This window comes from Rissa tridactyla, chromosome 8, assembly GCF_028500815.1.
Source record: "Rissa tridactyla isolate bRisTri1 chromosome 8, bRisTri1.patW.cur.20221130, whole genome shotgun sequence".
NCBI classification, from domain to species: domain Eukaryota; kingdom Metazoa; phylum Chordata; class Aves; order Charadriiformes; family Laridae; genus Rissa; species Rissa tridactyla.
Genome location: NC_071473.1, coordinates 24,944,775 through 24,970,396, shown reverse-complemented (window position 1 = coordinate 24,970,396; position 25,622 = coordinate 24,944,775). Strand labels below are relative to the sequence as shown.

General features: G+C 44.8%; 1 protein-coding gene across 2 annotated transcripts in view; it reads right to left on the bottom strand.

Annotated features, from left to right (window-relative positions):
• TEDC1 (tubulin epsilon and delta complex 1) overlaps window positions 1-25,622 on the bottom strand; it is an 89,354-nt gene that overhangs the window by 5,564 nt on the left and 58,168 nt on the right. The window lies entirely within an intron of this gene.

Here is a 25,622-nt window from a genome sequence, read left to right as displayed (position 1 = left end):
CCAGTCGCCCGGGAATTCTGGAAGTGATCATGGACTGGCCAGAAGGCAAGGATTTCGGAATGTCACCAGAGGAGGAGGTGACGCGTGCAGAAGAGGCCCCACCATATAATAAACTGCCAGAAAATGAGAAGAAATATGCCCTGTTCACTGATGGGTCCTGCCGTATTGTGGGAAAGCATCGAAAGTGGAAGGCTGCTGTGTGGAGTCCTACACGACGGGTTGCAGAAGCCAGTGAGGGACAGGGTGAATCGAGCCAGTTTGCAGAGGTGAAGGCTATTCAGCTGGCTTTGGACATTGCTGAGCGAGAAAAATGGCCAGTACTTTATCTCTACACTGACTCATGGATGGTGGCAAATGCTCTGTGGGGATGGTTACAGCAGTGGAAGCAGGGCAACTGGCAGCGCAGAGGCAAACCCATCTGGGCTGCTGACCTATGGCAAGATATTGCTGCCCGGATAGAGAATCTGGTTGTGAAAGTACGCCATGTAGATGCCCACGTACCAAAGAATCGGGCCACGGAGGAACATCAGAACAACCAGCAGGTGGATCGGGCCGCTAGGATTGAAGTGGCTCAGGTGGATCTGGACTGGCAACATAAGGGTGAACTATTCATAGCTCGGTGGGCCCATGACTCCTCAGGCCATCAAGGGAGAGATGCGACATATAGATGGGCTCGTGACCGAGGGGTGGACTTGACCATGGACACTATTGCACAGGTCATCCATGAATGTGAGACATGCGCTGCGATCAAACAAGCCAAGCGTTTGAAGCCTCTTTGGTATGGAGGGCGATGGCTGAAATACAAATATGGGGAGGCCTGGCAGATTGATTATATCACGCTGCCACAAACCCGTCAAGGCAAGCGCTATGTGCTCACAATGGTGGAAGCAACCACTGGATGGCTGGAAACATACCCTGTGCCCCATGCCACTGCCCGGAACACTATCCTGGGCCTTGAAAAGCAAGTCCTGTGGCGACATGGTACCCCAGAGAGAATTGAGTCGGACAATGGGACTCATTTCCGAAACAGCCTCATAGACACCTGGGCCAAAGAGCATGGTATCGAGTGGGTGTATCACATCCCCTATCACGCCCCAGCCTCTGGGAAGATAGAACGATACAATGGACTGTTAAAAACTACACTGAGAGCAATGGGTGGTGGGACTTTCAAACACTGGGATACGCATTTAGCAAAAGCTACCTGGCTAGTTAACACCAGGGGATCTAACAATCGGGCTGGCCCTGCCCAATCAAAACTTCCACGTACTGTAGAAGGGGATAAAGTCCCCGTAGTGCACATGAAGAATATGCTAGGGAAGACAGTCTGGGTTAGTCCTGCCTCAGGCAAAGGCAAACCCATCCGTGGGATTGCTTTTGCCCAAGGACCTGGGTGCACTTGGTGGGTGATGCGGAAGGATGGGGAAGTCCGATGTGTACCTCATGGAGATCTGATTTTGGGCGAGAATAGCCAATGAATCAGATTGTGTGCTGTTATAGCAGTTTCCTCAAGATCTACATCTTCAGCCTACAGACTGCGTGCATGAGCTACACCAGGTGCACCAGTCACAAGCTCCGAAAAATACAGCATGCAACAGACCAGCACCACCCAGCATCTCACCTGCCCTGAGAGACTGTTCTAACAGATGGAGCCCAAAGCCGTGGATTAAAAGAACTCAACGGACACTTTGGAGGGATGACCCATAAACTAAGGGTATTATATCTGTGTATATATATATATATATAACAGGGGAAAGTGGTGGCAATTCATTGGAACCTGCTGGGCATGGCATAGATGGTATGGAATAAGGGGTGGATAATGTCCTGGTTCCGGTGGGGATAGGGTTAACTTTTCCTGGTATTCCATGCCATGTGAGCCACGCCCACCCTGAGCTGCCGGGGGAGGGGGCAGGAAGTTGCTGCTTAAAAGCGGGCTGGGGCGGCCCGGGTCCGGCCGGCGAGCGGCGAGCGGCGGGGGGAGCGGCGGTTCCGTAATCGCGTTTGTATATTCCCCTATCCGTGTTGTTGTTGTTGTTGTTGTTGTTGTTGTTTGCCTGTTCCCTTTGCTGTTCTATTAAACTGCCTTTGTCTCAACCCAAGAGTCTTGCCTTTTCTTACGATTCTTCCTGTGTTTGGAAGGCACGAGCGAGCGACACGTGGTTCTTTGTTGCCATCTGAGGCTAAACCACGGCAATTTCTATGAAAAATTCCTCCCACCAGGAAACAACACAAAACATTATGTTTGGACTAGGATGTACCAAAGAGAAGAGAGCCAACTGTGAATGTAAACCTAAGTGGGCTGGAGCCCCTCTCCTGTGAGGACAGGCTGAGAGGGTTGGGGTTGTTCAGCCTGGAGAAGAGAAGGCTCCGGGGAGACCTTAGAGCCCCTTCCAGTCCCTGAAGGGGGCTACAGGAAGGATGGGGAGGGGCTGTTTGCAAGGGCATGTAGCGATAGGACGAGGGGCAATGGTTTGAAACTAGAGCAGGGCAGGTTTAGATGAGACATTAGGAAGAAGTTCTTTACACTGAGGGTGGTGAGACACTGGCCCAGGTTGCCCAGAGAAGTGGTGGAGGCCCCATCCCTGGAGACATTCAAGGCCAGGCTTGATGAGGCTCTGAGCAACCTGATCTAGTTGAAGATGTCCCTGCTCACTGCAGGGGGGTTGGACTGGATGGCCTTTAGAGGTCCCTTCCAACCCAACACAGTCTATGACCCTATGAAGTGTGTGGCAGTGAAAACTGAATTACGCTGACACCTGCTTTCTAACAGGCAGCAGCCTCAGTGACCAAAAAGCTGCCTGTAGTTACTAGTTTGCAGACTCACAGCCCACCAAGCCCTCCAGCGATTACTAATACACAAGGGCTCTGTGTGCTTCCCTCTTCCCAAGGAGTCGACGGTTTGTCGAGCAAAAAGGGAGACCCAGCAGAGCAACCTCCATCACCGCTGTGCTTTTAAGCCACCCCATTGTCATAACACATTAATTGCCCCGTGAATAACAATATTCATTCAGTTTGCAAATGCTTTCTGCACTTGGCAATGCTAAGAAGTAGGGATGACAACTGTAAGCTAGAAATTCCCTTAATTCTCAGTTCTCATTATGGGGTAAACAAATAGGAAAAGGAAAATAATGGAGCAGAGACAAAAAAGTAGAGGCTAAAACCAAAACGAATACCAAGCAGCACACCTTCACTGAAGACAGGCCCAATAAAACAAAGCTTTTCTCGTGACAGAATCACAGTCTGGATTATAAAAGCAATTGTATATAAACTGGGATTGCTCCAAAGCATTTGATTTAATGTTCTCTAACAATTTGATTTGAAGAACTTGCAAGATGGTAATTGCCTTGCCAATTTTACTAGTGGATTAAACATGAATACAGTGACTCATCTCAAAATGTAGTCATTAGTGGGGGAAATATCCGTAAGGAGAGGTTCCCGGTGCTCAGGCCTTCAGGGAAACGGTTCTTGGCCCAATGGCGCTTTCTGTTTCTGCTACGGCAACAAGCTGCCAAAATCAGCTCAGCCAAAAAGCAGCGAAGTCTCAGAAAAGCAACGCTGCCTCTGCAACCTGTGCAAGTCCCAGAGCTCTCCTGGAACCCGTGCGCAGTTCTTGAAGCTCATGCTTCAAAAAACACAGGAAAAGAGAGAACAGGATTCAAAGGCAGGTCACCCGTGACTCACAGCCCAGAAAACAAGCCGTATAGGGTGGAACTTCAAGAACTCAAACTAGTTCATTCATGGAGACAGATATATAATCTGTTTTAGATCCTAAAAGAAAGCAGTGAGAGACCAGACTTTGCCGACATAGCCATGCAAAGATCAAACGGATGAAAATTTGAGTTGGATACTCAGCTTCAGAATAAGACATTGTTTCATACTGCGAGGATAATAAACCATGAAATGGTTCATTGCAGCTCCAGGGATGAATCCTTTGGCCAAAGCTCAGCTCAGGTCAAGCTCCGTGCTAATGATACTCCCTTCCAGCCTTGAATTGTTCTGCAACCCCTCCCCTTCTCTGGCCACGGGTGAAGCTGAACAACTCCTTGGGGTTTTAAATCTGCAGATCTGCATTATGATATTGGTACCTCGCATATGAGGGCTTTGACGAGTTCCCTGTAAAGTCAGGGATGTTTTGGCATCTCTCTGAAGCACCAGAGATCAGTCAGAGCTCAAAGCAGCAGCTGCAAGGACAAGAGTCCTGAAGTACCAAAGATCCCCCCTGCCTTTGCCGCTGCCAAGCTCCAACTGCTCAGGGTCAAACCAGCTGCCATATCTGGAGACAAAAAGGATTTTTTCCGTAGATCAGTAGGGAAAGTTTTAGTACTGAAACAAATTCAGAAGCTTTTGACATACAGGGGCTCAGATGACATTCTCTTACAGTGAAAAATGCTGCAGGCACGAGGGCTGCAGTCACAGTTAAACTCCCCGCTGACACCAACTTCACCAGGGCTTCACCACTCACTCACCCCAAGTCTTTCATCAGAATATCTTCATGTGTTTTCCAGCCAAGTAATTAATCTTCTCCAATCCTCTCCCCTCCTCCCCGCCCCGACTCCGCTCAAAAAAATCAATCAAATCAGGAAAGGAGTAAATTTTTCCTAACACATTAAAGGCTTTATTGATGCAGAACCATCTGTTAAAGGAGACCTCCGTTGATTAAGGCATTTGAATAGAGAGAGTTGAAGCCGAGAGCAGTCTGTCTTTGCCCTTGTCCAAGAACCAAGGGACCCTCTTTATCATAATCCCCAAGGAATCCCAGGACATCTCTTGCTGTTGGCTAAAAGAATATCTGAGGTCCAATTCTCTAATGCCACTATAGAAGAAACAAAACTGAAAAAAATAAATTCAATGTTATCTGGTCTCCCCACTGCCAATGAATAAATGGAAAATGATGTTTGCACAAAGTGGATTTAACACTGGAATCCAGGATGGGAAAAATTTCCCATTACTTACAAAGAACAAAATCACTCGGCAAACAGAGCCCACAAAATGTTATTTATTTTTTGCATTAAACTCAGGCAGAATAGTAGGGCTGTATAAAAGGATTCCTAAGGAAACATAGGTTTTCATACTCTCCACCGGTGACAAAACTGGAGAATTTTATTACCCATTGTGCAAGGCACTGGGTGAAGAGCATGCTCCTCTCAGCACTAAGTGCATTGAGCTCTAACTCATAGCGAAAACAGGAATAGGAATTACTATACTGAAGCACGAGCAGCTGTAAGGACAAGGACAACAGCCTTACAGTTCCGCAGTCAGGGAAGCAGAAGTCCAACAAAATCTGAGTATCAGAAGGGCACCGCACACATCATCTTCTGTTAAGGGGACCAATATTTCCTGGGACAACATCAGATAAATTTAACAGGGGAAATGTTCAAAATAATGAATATGAAATAAGAGAACAAGTTTAGCAAAGCACTATTTATTTCCTATCAGCCCAATCTGGAATTGGAAAGCTAGCTCGAGTTCTTATGTTGCACTGTTCTTCCCGGCAAGCTCTGCCACCGTATGTATGTCCACAAATACTCTTGTTGCGGTCTGTAGATTTTAATAGCTAAAAATCTCTGAGGGTTACCTTTGAGTAATATTCTTTACTCTTCACATCCTGAATGCTTGTGACAAAGCTCAATAACCTCCTTGTGAATGGTTAATTGATGCTCTTTAACAGCTTGATGTCTCTCATTAGTCAGCACACAATGATTACTCTATGCAGCAAAACAATCCCAGCAGAGCACTTTCTATTAAACAAACATATTGTAAAAGAATTAGGAGCCTCAGCATTTTGTGTCTGCCCGTCTCTATCCCACAGCTCTGCCTTTCAGTCTCAATCTACCAGCTGGAAGTTGAATTCCCAATTAGGTACGTAGCGCTGTCTGACAACTGCCGCACATCCTCACCGAATAAATACAACATGATAATAATTGTTTCCACTTCTACAGAACCAACCTCATCCCAAAGGGACGCGGTGCATTTGGAGAAAAGCGATGCCGAACGTAGAGGGAATCAGCTGATGAGGGATCAGCATCTTCAAACTGACATACATCCCGCTCTGGGGCAGCGCTCATCTGGTTAGCTCTTCACAACAGCACAACACAGCAGGTGCTCACACACCGTAACTGAGTCCACATCCCCGTGCTGTCCCTCTGCATGCTCCAGAGTCAACATACCCTACAAGGTTTCACACTCCCAAAACCATGATGAACTAGCAGGAACTTTCTGTGGCACTGGAGTACTGTGTCCAGCTCTGGAGCCCTCAGCACAAGAAGGGCATGGACTTGTTGGAGTGGGTCCAGAGGAGGGCCACAAAGATGATCTGAGGGCTGAAGCCCCTCTGCTGTGAAGACAGGAGTGAGAGAGTTGGGGTTGTTCAGCCTGGAGAAGAGAAGGCTTCGGGGAGACCTTAGAGCCCCTTCCAGTCCCTGAAGGGGGCTACAGGAAGGATGGGGAGGGGCTGTTTGCAAGGGCATGTAGCGATGGGACGAGGGGCAATGGTTTGAAACTAGAGCAGGGCAGGTTTAGATGAGACATTAGGAAGAAGTTCTTTACACTGAGGGTGGTGAGACACTGGCCCAGGTTGCCCAGAGAGGTGGTGGAGGCCCCATCCCTGGAGACATTCAAGGCCAGGCTTGATGAGGCTCTGAGCAACCTGATCTAGTTGAAGATGTCCCTGCTCACTGCAGGGGGGTTGGACTGGATGGCCTTTAGAGGTCCATTCCAACCCAACACAGTCTATGGTTCTAAGTGTCCTCACCAGCCCTACGAGGGCTGCAGATGGACAGACGCCACAAACGCACACGGAGGCAAGCACTCCTGCTGGGCTCTTTCTAGCTCTTCTCCTCACTGTGTCACTGACCGCTGTTTGGGACAGGATAGTAGCCAAACTGCCCTAAGTGCTAGATGGTCTCCTTTAAAATAAGTTTTCAAAAAAAGCACTATAGTTTTTCAAAAGGGATTAAAAAGTAAAAGCTAAAGGGAAAAGTGTAATAATTCTCATGTTCTAAGGAGTAGCCAATGAGCTGGTGTAGTTGCAGACAGGAGCATTGCATCCTAGATCACAGACTGAAAAGGGGCTGAAGTGACCAACAGCTTGCGCTGCCCTCCCCAAAGTGTCACAGTGCAGAGGGCTGCAGTGCACACAGACAGGAATACGCAAAGGAATAAGCACTAGAATAAAACAAATCTCTTCAGCATGAGGGCGGGCAGGGACAGGTGGCCTCTAGTTGCTGAAGCGGTGGAACTAAGCCAGGCGGGACATCCATCAAGCGTGGAAAGGGACAGCACCACAACTGATGCTACGTTCCCAAAAACATCCAGGTGGAGGCCCGATTGAGGAAAATGGCCAAGCCAAAACAGAAGAGGCTGGGCCAGACCAGAGTTGGAACAGGGCAAAGAGGCGAGGCACATCCAACAAACAGGCTGAGCGGAAGGCTTGCCTCGGTCCCCACCATGGTGGATTAACTCATGCACTGATGCACAGGAGAGACCTCAAGCCTGAAACACCTACACACATGAACAACTCCCCCAAGACTTCCTCACCCCTACCTTCTCTGAAATGTCTTCTAACCTTAGGTACCACTGGCTGTCCTTTTCATCCAGACAGCACTCTCGGCTGTTTTCAGTCCTGCGAGCCCTCTGGCTTTGAATAAATTTTCTAGCCCTGAGTTCAGCCGGCAAATCGTGGAAAAGGTAATGCGTTGCCCGTTTTAAATAAGCTGCCGTCCAGTTTCTTTGCGTGTTCCACTGTTTTGAGGCCAGAACAGTAATACCCAAATTCACCTCTTCTGGGCTACGTGTCATCTGGACAGTCCCAGTCTTTCAGCTGCCCATCTTGTGGGGGTCTACTTCTATCAACTGCTTGGGTGACCTATACATTTAGCTCATTTGATGTCTCCTCAAAGAGGAGACCTTCCAGCCCTTCACAATTACTGCTGTGGTTTCCTCAGCTCCCTCTCACACTTGCCTGCACCTTGTTGGTAATGAGCTTCCCAGAGCTTTGTCTGTCATTCCGTGTGGCACAGAAACAACCCCGAGAGGCTGATCTGTCTCAGAGTTTTAACAGCTCGCTAATGAGAAGTGCGGCAAAAACGATGCACAAAATGATTCTTTCTCTGCTAAGAAGCTAGCTGGATGTGAAGGTATTTGGAGAGAATTTTACCAACACGCAAGACATCCCAAAGAGATGCTAAGAGATCTAGACAACCACCTCGCGTTATTTAAAGCATTTCCAGTAATGACCTAACAAAAGTGACAATCTTCCAAATGCTGGAAAGTCAACATTTCAGCTTGTTAAAACTTCACATGGCAACCTGAAAGCTTCGGCAAGTAAATGAACGCTCTGCCTCTCAGTTACTTACTTGAATGAAGCCGCTCACTAGAGATGAAGTTTAAAACACAGCATTAACGAAAGGTCTAAACACCTATTTTGAGGAAGAGAGAGTGGGGGGAGGCATAGGAGCATTTCCATGTTGTGATCGCGTTGTTGGCAGCTTCAAGGAAGGAGCAGCAAACCAAATTGTGGGAGCTCCTTTTGAAGCGGATGATAAAGACCAGAATCACGTCACTATTTTTAAAACGCAATCTCTTCAAATTATTCTAGGAGTTTTGCAGAAATGGCTGTAATAACAGTATTGTTCAGAAAAAAAAAAAACTGCACAAGCCTCGAAATGGCACATTTTCTGCCTCCAGTCCTATCTGTCCCCTCGTTCTCTCTTGTATTTCTCTCAGGAATAGGGAGAAGACCCCATGTGCGTACAGCAGGAAATACAAATGATTCTTGCCATTCTGTACAGGTGCTACGAACCACGGTGCCTGCCTTTGCTGGAAGACGCAGTGCAGCCTGCTCCTTTGTCCTCCATGGCACGAGGAACAAACAGAAACATCTCAGATCTTGTCTTTTTGGGTTGGGGAGCGAAAGGAAATTAGGAAATCTGAACGGACGCAATATCCAAGCCACCAAGTCATACTGCCTTTGCTATCGGGGCATAATCACCCAACACCTTTCATAAACTCATCTAGTTCCTCTGAAAATATCAAAGAGCATTTGACTTGCAGAATTTTTTATTCCTGAAGGAAGCTCATTTCCGAGCTTTATTTTAAAGCTATCACGTCTACGATGGGCCCCTGTACGTGGGGAGTTGGAAGAGGTGAAGTGAAATATTACAGGCTTAGAAATAGATGATTAATAAGGGGCCAGATCACAGAAATAGAAAAGACCTGCCGGGTCAGCCAGCACCTGGCTCCGAACAGCCCCCCAGCACATTGCAATATCCCAAGCACGGGCCCCAAGAGGCTTTCCCCAGATTAGAGGAGCTGCCCAGAGCTCTCGGTCTCCATGTACACTGAGCAGACTCGCATTCAACAGACAAGCATTAATTATAGAGAAAGATCTGTGAGCAAAAAATGAAAGCGGGATAAGCACAGTGATACTGGCATCGCTCGGAGACTGCCGGCGTGGATGCTGTGCAGAAATCCTGGCAGCTGAGTGCTGGAAACCAGGCATGACAAATTAAGGTTAGTTTAGGAGTTTTCAGTTTTCCAGACTGGAATCCAGATCAGTCAGGGGGCTGAACCTCGCAAACACTTGTCTTTAATCAGTACAAGCCTGAAAAACACTTCATAAATGGTAATTATTTATACCCTTTGCTGTCTTATGGTTTCTATCTAGTGTTTATTCCACCACCCCCTCCTATCCCCCAAGAAGAACCTTGCAGAGCTGCAATCCCAGCTGACAGTCTATCTGGGATACAGAAAACAGGATAGAGGAGGATTTGCAGGCTACTTTTAAGAAAGCCCTCCTTGTCAGCACTGAAAAAACAGCACGAAGTACAAAAGGAAAGAGAGCAAAAGGAAATAATAAGCCAAAGGATCAATAACATAGAAGGATGAGGAGCAGAGTCCATTATAAGCATAACAGAAAGACCTGTAAGTATTAAATAAAAGTGGAATCCAATAAAAACAGTCACAGGGATTCCACAATTCCCACCCACAACCTCTTTGTGCTTCTCTACAAGAATTTCCTGGCTACACAATAGGCATTCTGTGCCTTGCGGTACATAGAGCAGCACGGAAAAACACGCACCATGGTCTGTCTGCAAAAGAAGATGCCCAAGCAGAGCTCCTCTCAAACATCGCTCGAGAGAACAAGAACCGAGCAAGCCAACACCGTCGCTCTCCGCATTTGTCACTGCTTTCTGTACAGAACAGTTGGGAATAACCCAAGTGTTTTGTGCGCCCGCGTGTCCCCAGAGGCATAAAAATAAAACCTTTTTCACACATAAGTACGGTGAGGGCTTTACACTTTAACAATAATCAAGTAATAATTTGGCTAGGGGGGCAGTTTCTTTTAACAAAAATGTTTGCTTTTTTGTTTTTGAACACTCATGGTTAAGTGTACGACAAATGCTTCCCCCTTCCTTAGCTACAGACAGTGACCCATTCAGCCTCAGAGAAGCAGAGAAAGGCACCGTTTCAAGGGATGCTGTGAATGCATAAGTGATGGAAAATCAAATCCTGTAGCTCCTACTTTTGGGCAAAATTGCAGGAGGGCAGGAGCCTGCAGAGCCTATGAAGTTCAAACATTTGCTGAACAGTGAATTCCAAGAAAATCAGACCCCCAACCTTCAGAAAAACATCTAAAGGCATTTGCTGCTTATACAAAAAAACAAACAAACAAACAAAAAAAACCAAACAAAAAAACCAACCCTGAGTTAAAGCAAAAGCAGTATCTGCAATCAGCTGTTCTGGAATCACTGCAACACTGAGTAAGCAGGTGTTTTACTATAAAAAAAAATCTTACTCTAATTTCGAATTCATGTCTTATAGTAACTTGCCCAAATGTAATTTCAAACCTCTAAGAAAGTTATAGAGTCAGTACTGCAGCTCTATAAAACTTGTCTCATTGAATCAAGCTTCTTTGCTGTAAGCTTTCAAGGTTTTTAATTTTCTGCAGCAATTTCTACACACCGAAGAGTAACCAGTTAAAACCGCTGGAAACCATCATTTTCTGGTTTAATAGCTGAACACTTCCCACACTGTCCTGCCTAAATGAGGTTTCTTTCTCCTTGTGAGATCCTTGATTGTACACAGAGACTTGATGTTCTTCTGAAACAGGCCTTTTAATACCGATGTTCATGCATTTATGGATTTCAAGTCATAATAAACTGTTTGATTAGTCAAACCTACCACAAGGCACAGGCTACAGTATCTCACCGAGTAATTTCTGCAATGTTCTACTCCATTTTGGTAAGCTACGGGGTCTCTTCTAGAAACACAAACTTTTGGTTTTTTAAACACAGGCTCCAGCAGATCAAGAAACTACCCTGTCACTGTGATATCTCAGAAGTGAAACACATTTATGGTTTAAAATATGCCCTTGTTCGGTGAGTTGCCCCTCAGCTACTGGGTCTTCTTACACCACCTTTCACCTGAAGTCATACTCTCAAAACTCAACTTCTAAGAACTTGCAGCACATGATCCGGCTATAACTTTGCCTTAGTTAAACTACACTTTTCTCACCTCTCAAAAAAAACCAGACCGAATAATTCCTTCGTTACCCCTCCTTGAATCCTTCCCAACCTTTCAACCATTTCCCAATTGTGATGGTGATTTAAGTGGGGCCAACACATTTCATTAAGCTCTGAATTGTGATCTACGTCTTAACCGTCATTTAACGACCAGCAGCAGATAGCAACACTTAATTGCCAATAACCTAACAACTTTTCCATGACCCGTTACCATTCCCTTTATTTCATAAAGGTATGAAATAGAGAGGTTTGCACATACCCAAAGCCCGATGCTGCAGGCAGAGCAAACTGGTTGGAGGTACATCCATTGCTATTTCTCGCTAAACCCAAATCCCGGCAAGGAACTCAAAATAGTTTCTTTTGGCTTAACAATAATTACAACTGCTAAAGCAAAACTTCACCTTAATATAATTACTAATTTCTACCACTCGTTATTAGTTCAGTAAGAGGAAAAAAATCTCAGGCCTTTGGAATTGGAGGTGAATAAATGAAAGGGGTGATCCAAATTAATATTAATGGAGGCATTATTTGCACCATAAACTATGAAGACGTTTTAGAAGGGTTGTAAAGCTGAGCTACAGCAACTGACAGAAGATGTAATTATACAAGCAGCTGCATTCCAAATTTTGCCCGGATTTGCAATTTTCTGCAATTAGAGAGGAATATGTGCATCTCCATCTTATGCATTTTAAGCAAGACATTCACTATTCAAATGCTAGCTCCCAGGCACACCTATTGTCAGTCCAAAACAAATTGACAGGGAAGCCACAGAGAGGCAACCTATTTTATCTAGGAATAGAAGGCCATCTTTTAGCTGGGGGGAGGAGTCCTCTGAGGAGAGTCTAAAAATATAGTTTTAATACCAGGAACGCACATAGCTGCATGCGAGGAGAACAGCTAGCGCGGTCTGGCAGGGCACTGCTGCTCTGTGCTGCCTTTTATTAGACACTGAATACTGCAAAGAACTTCGCAAGCTTTCAGAACGACATCCATGCTGCTCTCCGACGGAAAGCTTTTAGATGGTGAGAAAGCACAGTAATGGAAAGCCAGAAGTTAATGAAAGCATTTGAATGAGATAATTTCATAAAGAGGAGTGACCTGATCTTGTCTGAATGGGTAATGTTTCTGTTGGGTTGGTTTGTTTTTTTTTTTCTTTGTGTTTTTTTTTTTTTGTTGTTGTTGTTTTTGTTTTTTTAAGATAATCAAATAAGTCTGTATTTAGACTCAGGTATCTAAATACCACATTGACAGGAGTCAGAAAAGTCAGTTTACCTTAAGACAAAGGAAAAAGGATACAGGATTAAGAAAACAGGAAAGAACAACATTAAGATTTTTCGGGGTCTTTACCAGAAAAATAGAAAGTATACCTCCAAATATCAACAAGAAACCCAAAAGCAGACGCCTGATAAAAGCATCACCTGTTTGCTGAGCATATAAGTATCTATTATACAGGCAAAGCAAAAGGCAAATTAATCCTCTTAGGCCTAAAAGCAACTGAACTCTGTGATTGCTGTGCAGTGAGCCCATGGGAGCAGGCTTGCTTACAGTAAGGGCTTCACCCAGCTTTCCTCCTGCAATGGAGCTGCCCTGGATCCTGCAGTTGAACAGATGCACGAAGAGGCAGTTGCTTCAAGGACAGCCTTTGGGTTGGATTGCTGAAGGACATACCTGTGGCAAACAGCCCAGAATGAAGGCAGCTTTGCCGAAAGCCTCGTGAGATACATCCCTCTTCCATAAAGCTACAAAAAAGTTTTCTGTTGTATGTATATTTTCTGAACTCTCTGTTCCTGAGTTTTTGACATAAGTAATTTGCTTTTCCAGAGGTTAACTTTTGAGGAGAACAAGTGAACTCAAAGAAAAAAAAACTAGACGGGACTCCAAAACGTAATGTGATTTTTCTATTGCAGCTACTCTGTGGGCAGAAGCAGAAGAATCACAGAATGGTTTGGGTTGGAAGGGACTAGTTCCAACCCAAAGATAATCTAGTTCCACCGCCCTGCCCTGGGCAGGGACACCTCCCACCAGACCAGGCTGCTCAAAGCCCCATCCGGCCTGGCCTTGAACACCTCCAGGGATGGGGCATCCACAACCTCCTTCTTTCAGTTTGAGATCGTTACCCCTCATCCTATCATTACACTCTTAAAATAATAAATGGTCTTTGAAGAAATCATCAATTTCTGCATCACCTCTGTTCAGCTAAAGAGGATGCCAGTGATTCCAGCATAAAAAGAGCAGACATGAAGCATCAGCAAGAGCGTACCACATGACGTCCAGAATCACCATGCTCCAGAGCCAGGAGCTCATCTAGAAACTCTTCAGCTGCTTCCCAAGAAGATAAGCAAGACTGACACCCACCATGGTCCTGCTGCTCTCCAGAAGGTGGGGCAGCTCCAGGCCAGAGCATCAAACTTGCAGCTTCTTTACCACCTACTACAAGGAGAGACAGCTCAGACTTGTGGAAGTCCCATATGCCACACAATTCTGAATGTGTGCCACAGGGATTAAGTGACAAACACCTATTTCCTTCTCCAAATTATAAATCTCCAGCATTTTATAGTAATTAAAAAAATACCCTTCTAACAGCCTGGCCTTTTATAATGCATTTCTTTTTAACTACAGTTTTCTCTCTAGACTTTTCAAAATCCTTGAATTCAATTAGAAGATCACACAAATTAACGTAGTAATAGGCACATACTGAAAATATATGATACGAAAACCAGAGTATGTCAGTGTAAGTAATTTAGACACTTGCAAAAAGGCTGCAGTGCTACTTTGAAAAAAGACCCTGACAACTACAAATTACAAAGGAAGGCAACAGACAAGTATTGCTTCGTATAATAAATTGCTCACTTATTTTTCAATTTGTTCTTCCAAACTTTTATCTGGGGCAGCAGAGACAAACACTGATGATACAAGATACCATCTCAGATCTAAGTGACTTGCAGAAGCTTGGAGGACTCCACTTTGTTTTAAGCAGAGCTTTATCACCGTGCAACAGGAAAGCAGCTGCTTTAGAACCTGTGCTGCTTGTGACTTGCGCTTCTCTGTATTATCCTGCTTTGGGAGAACGGCATGTGAAACAAATGCAAGCAATGTAGGCCAAAACCAAAAGGAATGTTTATAAAACCCACTCCTAGAATATGCAGATGAGAGGAAGATATTACCACCTTAGTCACAAAATTTTTTAGAAAAAAGTCTTTCTTATGCAAAAATTACAAGGAAAATGAAAAAAACGCAGAAAAAAACCCCAACAAACCCATATGACTTTTAGTGAGTTTCTTCACCTCCAAACTGGTTTGGTTTTCAGTTAGAAAATACTCCCTTGTCCCCTCCAGGGGCTTTGCCATGACGACAGCAGAACATCCGCCAGCTCCCAGCCCTGCAGCTCTTCTCTGCTTTTGCGGGAGCCAGGAGCAGTGCATCCACAGCAGCAAAGGTCACTCCGGCAACCCAGCCTGTCCCCACCGATGGCATCAGGCAAATGAACTTTAAATCCCAGGTGAAGCTTCATCTATGTACAACATTTTCAGCGTTTCAGTGAAAAAGCAGACATTTTTCTAAAGCCGCTTTAAAAGTTTAAAATGCATTTAGTGGTTTCTCTTATTAGCTCCCAGTTTTGATAGCGAGGGGCAGCTGTAGGTGGATGGAAAGCTACTTGAACAGCCATCATGACTCTTGCAGCAGTCAAAGGCTGGGCCCTACACCTTGTCTGCAAAGGGAAAAAAAAAATCAAACAGCTCTCATGATTTTGAGAGAGGCGATAAGATAAAGAGTTAAAAGTAGTGAGTTCTGAGCTCAGAAGTGTACTTAAGCTTTATTTAGATGCATTTCTGGCTGGGAAGAAGAGATGTGACAATATTAAATTACAGATTTATGTCAGCTCTTCTACGGGCACAAGGGACAAAGACACAGAAACGAGTTGGATACTTTTTTTCTTATGATCAAGTACGCTTGATTTCAGGGCAGACAGCTGAGAGAACAAGGCCAAGGTTTTAAGAAAAAAGGACACTCAAAGTTAAGCTTTGAATGCATGAACGCAAACAGTCCTTCTAATCTACTGCAAAGTACGCGACACTTGTAACTCCTGCTGGTGGAGGAGGAACCCATCCCGACAGTCTGCCCTGAGCTATAAGGCAAGCCAGACACCTCCTGGAAGTTACTGTCCCCAAAACCCACCTGAAAGGGTCAGTAAAACACACTAATAGTGTTTCAGGTAGAGCTGCTCCAAAATACAGCCACTGGCTATGGCGTTTAATATGGTTTCTGCCAGCCAGAATTAGCTATGTCCCCGAGATATTGCCCTCGTGGAGGATAACGTTTGTTGCAGCAGCTCACCATTTGCAAGAATCTCAAAATCCAGCAACCTCGTGGTCACAGGTACCCCAAATCCCACCCATCAGCCTCCAAGCTCTTCCCCTTCGAAAGATAAAGGTGGTGTTGGAAGCTGCAATCTTAGGTACCTTGCACATCAGAGCCCTACAGGCATTCCTAGTCTTCGTCCATGTATTACTGTGTGTTTTAACTGTGAGAACATAAGTACTACAATTATTTCTTAAAAATGCACTAAAACATTTACAATGGCTACAAAACACATTCACATTCTCTCATCGGAATGGGGTTTTTTTACAGTTTATTGTTAAATAAAGCTCATCTAAAATTTATTGGAGTGTAATTCTTCAGCTGCATTTACTACATGTTTCATTGCCTTGGTCGGTATCCAACATCTTGGCAAATAATGCGAGTAAAATATTAACACTGGTTATTGATTATACTTTAACTGATCCTGTCACCTGAGCAAACATTCCGCGTTTCAGCAAAGGAAGGGAAAACAGCATCTTTTGGGAAGCAAGAAAAACTTTCACCCACGCTTACTTCAAACCCCAGAGTTCTGCACACAAAACAGGAGACAGCACTCAAGTTTTTAATGTTTCACTCTTCCCTAAGGAGCTGGAGTCTTTTAGAATATATAAGCCCCATGAAAAATGTCAGGCCGGGTAATTTATTTTCAGTCAGGTTTTTTTTGTGTGTTTGAAATCAGTCTGCTGATTTAGCAACTGGTACACGGAGTCTCTTTGTCTCTCACACAGTTCAGCACTCATTCAGCAATCTGCAGAGCAAGTTGCATCTGCAAACGAAGAATAAATACTTATCTTTTTCATCTCTTTGTATGCTGCAAGCTTAACATTGACTATTCAAGTCTGACCAACCTGCGCAGAGTACTCAGAAGCGAGCAAGATTCTTTCAAAAATCTCCCTGCTCTGCTTATCTGCAGTAACTTTCCACACGCGCGCCAGCCTTAAACAAGGCTAGCCAGGGGCTTCAGGTCTAACGCAAAAGTCAGATCCTGCTGTTAAGAGGAGAACCGAGGCACAGAGGTGGTTTCTGTCCTCCTTCCAACACAAGAGAGAGCACACTGCCCTCCAGGAACCATCACTTGGATCTACCACAGCCTCCATGGCCACAAACAAGCAGCCTCAGATCTCCTGCTAGGAATATTGCTGAGTGACAAATACAAGAATGCAAGAAAATACACGAGCAAAAAGTGAAAACACACATTAGGATCTTCCTTCCTACCGCTTACAGCGGATCCATGCTTTCTAATAACCTAAATCTAATAACATGGCAATTCCATCAGCAGCAAATTTAATCCTGCATTTAACTAAATAAGAATGACACATAAAAGCCATTAGCCTTGTCCCTCCTTGCCATCCTCCTGTCCATGTCCTCCATTGCTCCCTTTGATGGATGTTTCTGTTGATCTCTCTGGGTTTCTTCCCCCGACCCAGGCATCTGGGCCCAGCCAACCATGCATTTCCAAAAGCTGCTCTTGTGGCCTTGCTAGTTCTTCAATTTCTTTTTGCATGAAAAGCTTCACTGACAGCTGCTCGGCACTCCAGATGGAGGTTTGCAAACACAAAGTGGAAGAGAGAAATGCACTGGGACCGGGGAAGGGGCAGGGGAAGGGAATGTGCTGACTGAGGAAATACGCCGGCACCGAACCATTCCCTACCACTCCTCCACTTCCTGCGCCCCAGACAGCCTGGATAATTAACTTCTTGCTATACTAACATCTTTATATTAGCAGGAAGCCCAGAGAACTAGAATAAACAGCAGAAATAGCAAAGACGAAACGTGAATGGTTTGCTTTAAAAAAAAGAAAAAGCTTTTGCCAAGCCTTCAGAGAGTTCTCCAGCCAGAGCTCAGCTGCCCCTTTGCCACAAGCTCTGGGTTTAACGCAGCAGAAACACAACTCGGCCCTGCACTGGTGGAGGAGGGAACGCGGCACGCCAGCAGCCAGGCCTTACTGTCTGCCCTCACATGGTGTAACAAATAATAAGACTTTAGTATTTTCTCCATCCACATACCTGCAATGCACTTTATTTCCACGCAGGTTAGCCGCACACGCAGCACAGCCACCACGCACCGGCAGTGGCTACACAGGTACACACCGCTCCTCATCCACCTCCTCCAATTCATTATGGGGCTTCCAGAAGAACTTTGGAAGCGCACTTCTTTATCTACTCAAAGTTCAACTCAAGCTCGGTCAGAAAAACAAACACCAAAAAACCCCCACCCAAACCCATAGGGATGTAGAACTATGTTCCAGCATCAGCCTCTGGAGCTGCTTCCGTACTTCAAATAGCAAAGCCTTAAATCAAAGTGCATCAAAAAACATTCGGTCTTTTATAAATGTATGATTCTTGGGAAAAAAAATAAACAAAAAAATCTCCTTTTACTAGACTCTACAAGGTCTCCAGCGGTGATGAGCTGGTGGTGGCAAAAATTTCGAGTGAATCACAGGACTCTTGGGATGGAGCTGAAGCCTCTCTGCATTTCAGCCCACGCCATCGCCACTTGATGGAGTGCCCCAGGTCACTCCTGCCACCACCACTGACCACCCCTGCACCTCCCCTCTCCCCAGCGAGAAAAAACAGAACATCCCTCTCCCATACAGCCCTTCCCCAACACACTATGAATCCAAAGGGCATCTCTTCTGAAACAGGCAGCCCCGCATTCTCCCACCCCATCGAGGCTGTGGGTGCAACGGTTTGGGGGTTACTGAATGGAAGAGGAGGTGACCGATCAGGAGAAAAATACGGAAACAAAGACAAAATGCAGGTTTTGGTGTGCTCTTCCACTGTCACTAAGGAAATCTAATATGGGACGGGGATTAGAACCTCTGAAGCCTCAACTCAGGCGCAATGTGAGCCAAGGGTGCAAGAACTGCCACCAGTATTTCTGGAGAGGACTTCAATGTGGAAGGAGCATGTTCGAGCTCAGATTAATTCCACTAAGTCTTTCCAGGACATGCTTCAGAGGTGTATGCATGAGCAAGCTCCATCCCATCATATCACCATCTTAAAGGAGTCTGGCTTGCTTTAAAATGCTAGTGAACACAGAGGATCCCAAGATACAATATCCCAAGGTTCAACAAAAGCTCAGTATGGTGTGAGCGTTTATGTGATTAAAACTGAAAAAAAAAAAACCAACATTTGGAGTCAAAATATTCTGTACTCCAGCTTGTGGATGCCAAATGTTTAAAACAGCCTGGAATAAAATCCCCTCTCAAGTAGAGGAGTAGGTAAGATGAAATATTCAGAAAACAAAAAAGCAAACAAACAAACAAGTTCTCTTCTGGAATTAGCAGTTTTCGTCTTTTACAGTAAAGTTTGTTTCCAAGAGGAGAAACATTTTTAAAGCCTAAGCATTTCACTGAACTTTTTCATCACTTACAAATCCCCAAAATGTCACTGAAGAAGTGACGATTATTTGCCCAGTATTGCATGGAAAAGAACAAAGCCAACAGTAAGAAAGCCCCATATTCAGATCTTCTCCTCCAAGATTCTGAACACGCTGCTGCCTAGAGATGGGTATCAGTTAAAATGGCATATTAATCAGGGTTTCACAAATCACCCAAATCCCATGGCAACATTCAGATGTCTTCTAGCGAATATCCTTGAAAGGGGAAATGGTTTCAGGGTCATTCCAAACACATAAGCAAAGAACCGGGGGCAGGCAGAAACAAACAAAAGAAAAGAACAAAACCAAAGACACAAATGAAAGAAAACAGGAAAAATAAGTTAATTTTGAAAGATTTAAGATCAATAGTTTTAGCTACCGAAATCACAGTGGGCAAATGATCAAACTTGCAACAAATAGACACATTGCCTCCAAAATCCCATCCTGAATAACAAGCAGTTGTGTTTAGCGGTACAAACCAGACACAGTGGCGTAGCGATGACTTTTAACAGACCTGAAATACCTCTACATAGCTTTAAATACATAAATCACACATTTTTCATAAGTGAAACAGACTTCAACAGGTTTTCAAGCCCAATCCACAGTCTTAGAGCAGGTCCAACTCCTCTTCAGCCGTCTCTGACTGATATTCGCCTAACCTGGTTTGTGCAGGGTCCAAGGATGGAGACTTCGCAGCTTCCCAGGAGACCTACTCCGATGTTTCTCTGCCCTGGGCATTAGAAATTTTATTTCCTTAGTACCTAATTAGAATTTCTGTGTTACATTTTACACCCTTTCTTGTCGCATTCACTGAGGACATGGGGAAAAAAATGAAAAAAAAAATCCTTCCTCCACAGAAAACTTCTTCATATTCAAAGACTCATATACTTCACCTTAGTCCTTCCATTTTTTAAGATGAAGACCTTACGTTCCAGACTTAGGATGATTTTAATTTTTCTATTCTGGCTCTCCCCAATTTCTCTCCTGAAACACGATGCTCAAAACTGGCTGTAAAGAAAGAGCAACTGTACCTTGTTATAGCAAAGCTCCATCTAACCCAGCACTGTCTCCAATCTCGTCAATAGCAAATAGCTAGGGAATAAGTTTAGGAACAGATTATGTATATGTGTATATGTATGTATGTATATGTATATATAAAACAACACCCTCACTGGAAGATACAACTTCCTAAACTCCAGTAGTTTGCAGCTGAAGGACTTTCCTGACCAGAGAATATTTTTCATATTTCTTGCTTAACAATTGGTTTTTTTCTTCATTAATTTGTCCAGTAATTTCCTTTAGGTTCACCCATCATGAGAACAAAGGAGCATCAGAAGAACAGTAAAAAGTGTCTCCTCCTGCTCCAGTGCGATACCCCTCTTCATTCTCTCCTCTTCTAGTGCCAGGAGACCCAGCCTAATTAAATTCCCCTTGCAGAGAAACACTTTCACAGCTTGGGCCATCATCACTTCCCCTCACTGTGCTTTTCAGCTCAACCACATCTTTTGGGTTTTTTTGAGTTAGGACTGGGACCAGAACTCCACACAGCATTCCAGGAATATTTTAAGTTTTGCTTTCTTTCGCTTTCCTAACAATTCTTAGGATTTAGTTTGCTATTTTTGACCACTCACATTGCCATGGAACTACCATTATAACCCTAAAAGCTCATTCAGGTGACAGAAAAAACACACATGTAAAATTATGAGTCTCCCTTCAGATACATTTTGATGGATTTATCTCTCTCCATCTAATTTTATCTGACATTTTACCACTTCACCACTCAGCACAAGGGCCCTCAGTCATCTTTTGCTGCTGTCCTTCATGTGTGCTCTCGGGGATTTAGCCTCATCTCAACCTGGGCACCTCGCTATGCACCACCTTTCCCAGAGCATCGTCCCCAGGCCGGTATTGGCCACCGCCTCCGCAAACTGACCACAGCCGCCTCCTCGCCGCTTCCTGCTCCAGGGTCAGAGGAAAGACGGCCATGTGGGCAGGTTATTTGTGTTGAGAATCTTTTCAGAGACTTTATCAAATGCCATTTGTAAATGCAATTAAGCAACGTCAATCCAACTCCCTTGCCCAGACGCTCACTGTTCCATTTAAAGAGCTCCAGGAGATTTTAGATTCCTGATTCCTCTCTGCAAAAACTGTGCTGCCTCCTCCCCAGCACATCACATTTCAGCGTGTGCCCTTAATTCTTTTCTTCAGAACAGTTTCTACTCAGTTGCCTGGCACAGACATTAGGCCTACTGGTAACAACAGACATAATTACTCTGGATTATCACATTTTCCATGAAGTACAAGGTAGTGGGCACAAGAGCTATAATAAACTGCACCGTCCCCCAGCCGGGCACGCCTGTGAGAGCCAAGATAACTTCCAGATGTCTCGGTATCGCAAGATAAAAAGTTAGAGATAATGACCACTTTACCTGCCGCTATATCTTCTCTTTGTTTGACTAAAATAAAAAAAAAACCACAGAAGAAAAGATTTGATAAGCTTATTTCTCCAGGGAAAAGACTGAAGGGGGCAGAAACATACATTTGATAGAGGAGCCTGCACTCAGCAAGCATCCTAAATGGGGGGGGGGGGGGGGGGAAAGCAGGCTACAGGTGGAAAGCATCACATAAGTAGCAACACTATTCAAAAGAAGGGTTGATATAAAGAGGATTGATGGAGAGTCATCTGACCCCCAGCATTCCAAAAAACCATTGTCGTGCAGCATTGCAAAACAATTCTGTTCCAGGGCATGTAGAAGAGGAGGCACTTGTGATAAACCATCCTTTTAACAGCGCACAAAGATGCACTCCATTTGTTTCCCACAGTTGTAAACTCACATGACATTCACTGAATCTCAGGAACACTGGAACTTGACCAGCCGTCGTTCAAATCCAATTTGAATATTTCAAAGTACAACGAAGAATTCATCGGTAAATCTTTCTGGACTTCATTTCCAGATTTCAGCATAAAAAAAAGATTCAGTGTGATTATTCTACAACACTTAACGTAAAAAAAAACCCAACAAAAAAAACAGGAAAAAAAGGAGAGTTTATGACCTTTGGAAGAAGAGGCAGGCAACTCAGCAGGACTACAAGGATGTCGTGAGGCTATGCAGGGAGAAAATCTGAAGGGTCAGAGCCCAACTAGAACTTAATCTGGTCACTGCCGTAAAAGACAATAAAAAAATGTTTCTACAAATACATTAGCAACAAAAAGAGGGCTACGGAGATTCTCCATCCTTTACTGGATGCAGGGGGAAACACAGTGACAAAGAGTAAGGCTGAGGTACTTAATGCCTTCTTTGCCTCCGTCTTTAATAGTAAGACCAGTTGTTCCCTGAGTTCCCAGCCCCCTGAGCTGGAAGACAGGGAGCAGAATGAAGCTCCCATAATCCAAGAAGAAATGGTTAGTGAGCTGCTACACTCCTTAGACACACACAAGTCTATGGAGCTGGGTGGGATCTCCACCCAAGGGTACTGAAGGAGCTGGTGGAAGTGCTCATAAAGACCCTTTCCATCATTTACCAGCAGTCCTAGCTAACCGGGGAGGTCCCAGCTGACTGGAAGTTAGCAAACGTGACACCCATCTACAAGAAGGGACAAAAGGAGGGTCCAGGGAACTACAGGCCTGTCGGTCTGACCTTGATACCTGGGAAGGTTATGGAGCAGATCATCTTGAGTGCCATCACGTGGCACGTACAGGACAACCAGGTGATCAGGCCCACTCAACATGGGTTTATGAAAGGCAGGTCCTGCTTGACAAACCTGATCTCCTTCTATGACAAGGCGACCCACTTAGGGGATGAGGGAGGCTGTAGATGTTGTCTACCTAGACTTTAGTAAAGCCATTGACACCATTTCCCACAGCATTCTCCTAGAGAAACTGGCTGCTTATGGCTTGGAGGGGCATACTCTTCGTTGTGTAAAAAAACTGGCTGGATGGCCAGGCCCAAAGAGTTGTGGTGCATGGAGTTAAATCCAGTTGGCAGCTGGTAACAAGTGGTGTTCCCCAGGGCTCACTATTGGGGCCAGTTCTTTTAATATCTTTATCAATGACCTGGACGAGGGGATTGAGTGCACCCTCAGTAAATTTGCAGATGACACCATGTTGGGCAGGAGCATTGATCTGCTTGAAGGTAGGAAGCCCCTACAGAGGGATCTGGACAGGCTGAGTCAATGTCCCAAGGCCAATGGTCTGAGGTTCAACAAGGCCAAGTGCCAGGTCCTGCACTTGGGTCAAAACAACCCCATGCAGCGCTACAGGATTGGGGAAGAGTGGCTGGAGAGCTGCCTGGCAGAAAAGGACGACGGCCAGCAGTGAGCCCAGGTGGCCAAGGCGGCCAACAGCATCCTGGCTTGTACCACAAACAGTGTGGCCAGCAGGACTAGGGAAGCAATTGTCCCCCTGTACTTGGCACTGGTGAGGCCGCACCTTGAGTACTGTGTTCAGTTTTAGGCCCCTCACTACAAGAAAGACATTGAGGTGCTGGAGCATATCTAAAGAAAAGCAACAAAGCTGGCTGAAGGGTCTAGAGGTCTAGAAGATTGTAGCAAGATGGGGGTTGGTCTCTTCTCCCAAGTAACAAGTGATAGGACAAGAAGAAATGGCCTCAAGTTGTGCCAGGGGAGCTTTAGGATGGATATTAGGAAAAAATTCTTCACTGAAAGGGTTATCAAACATTGTAATAGGCTGCACAGGGAAGCGGTTGAATCACCACCCCTGGAGGTATTTAAAAGATGGGTAGATGTGGTGCTTAGGGACATGGTTTAGTGGTGGACTTGGCAGTATTAGGTTAACAGTTGGACTCAATGATTTTAAAGGTCTTTTGCAAACTAAATGATTCTATAATATTTAACAGCATATATATTGTTATATTTAAGAGGAGTCAGAGCATATCTTGCTTTGGAAATCATGCACCGGAAATTCTATTTTTAGAATTCAAGGCCTGAGTTGTCCTGCGACAGTCATGTCTCTTTTGCCATAAAAACCAACCAAATCTGATGACACTAGAGACCTGCCCAGTACAGTACTCCATCACTGACAGTAATCGACAGCAAGTGCCTAGAGAAGACTGTAAGACAAAGGCAAATATACAAGAGATACTTGCTCAGAATATGCCCCCAGCATGCAACAATTTTTACTCCTGCAACTTCCTAAGCTTGTAACTCATATCTATATATTTAATATTCCTTGATGGGTTTATTCTTCCAAGAACGTGTCCAACAGATTTTGAACCCATGTACACTGCTTATATCCAGAGTACCTTGTGGGAAGAAGTTCCATACTCTGTGTGAAGCAGGAGCTCCTTGTGCCTGTCTCCATCCAACTGATCCTGACTAGTTCCTTATCCTCAAAGGAACAGAGAGTGATCAGCTCCCCACACGCTTTTTCCAAGCCAGACCCTTCTGAACTCTTGGGCAAATAACCTCTTGATCTGACAACCTGCAACTTTTCATTTTGTTAGCTGATCTATAATCCTGTCCTTCAACACTTTGAACTAAAAAAAAAAAAAAAAAAAGAACCAACCAAAAAACCAAAACAAAAAAAACCCCAAGCAAACAAGCAAAAAAATCCTCTCTCCTGAGTTAACACAGACACAGAATAGCAATACAGCGTTTTTGTTAGTGCTCTATGTACCCCAACTGTTTCTTTCACTTTTTCTCCATCCACAGATTTCATAGATTCTCTGGTATCTTTCTTTCCTCTCGATGCCTGAAAAAAATTACCAGTTTTTATGCCTGCATCTTCATCATATCTTCTCCTTGTGCCAGCGTGTAAATATTCAGATTCACCTTCTACATCTACATTAACAGCTCCTTTACCTTATGCCCCACCACCCCCTCCGGGTGCTTCCCAGTGTCTCCCCATCCCTATGTCAGCGAATACCATGTACACTTCCTTCATATCACCTGCTCTCCTCCGCAGCCAGCCTCCCACAGCCAGTCTGTTCTTCCACCAAATCTTGTGCTCAGTCCCTTCTCTCACTTCACAGGTTTCGAATCCTTCTTTTTCCTTCCCCCATCAGACATTTCAAAGACTACTAACTCAGTGAAAGATGACAAGCTCTGGCCTCTCCTACCCTCCTTTCCTTGCAAATACCTATCTTTATTTTTCTCATTATAACCACTACTGATGTGTTCAACCTGCTGCCTCTGTCCCCTCCAGGGGCTGCCATGATTGCCTCCTCTTCTCTTCTCTCCTCTGCAACCCCTATCCTTTGATGCCTTCCCTTCCAAAAGAACATTTATTTTGTTTCAGCATGCTGCCTCTCCGTGACACAGATGCCTACTTTGTGTTTGAAGGATCACCTGGCATGCTGTGGGCATAAACAGACAAGTAACTGTAGATCTGAAATCAAGATCGCA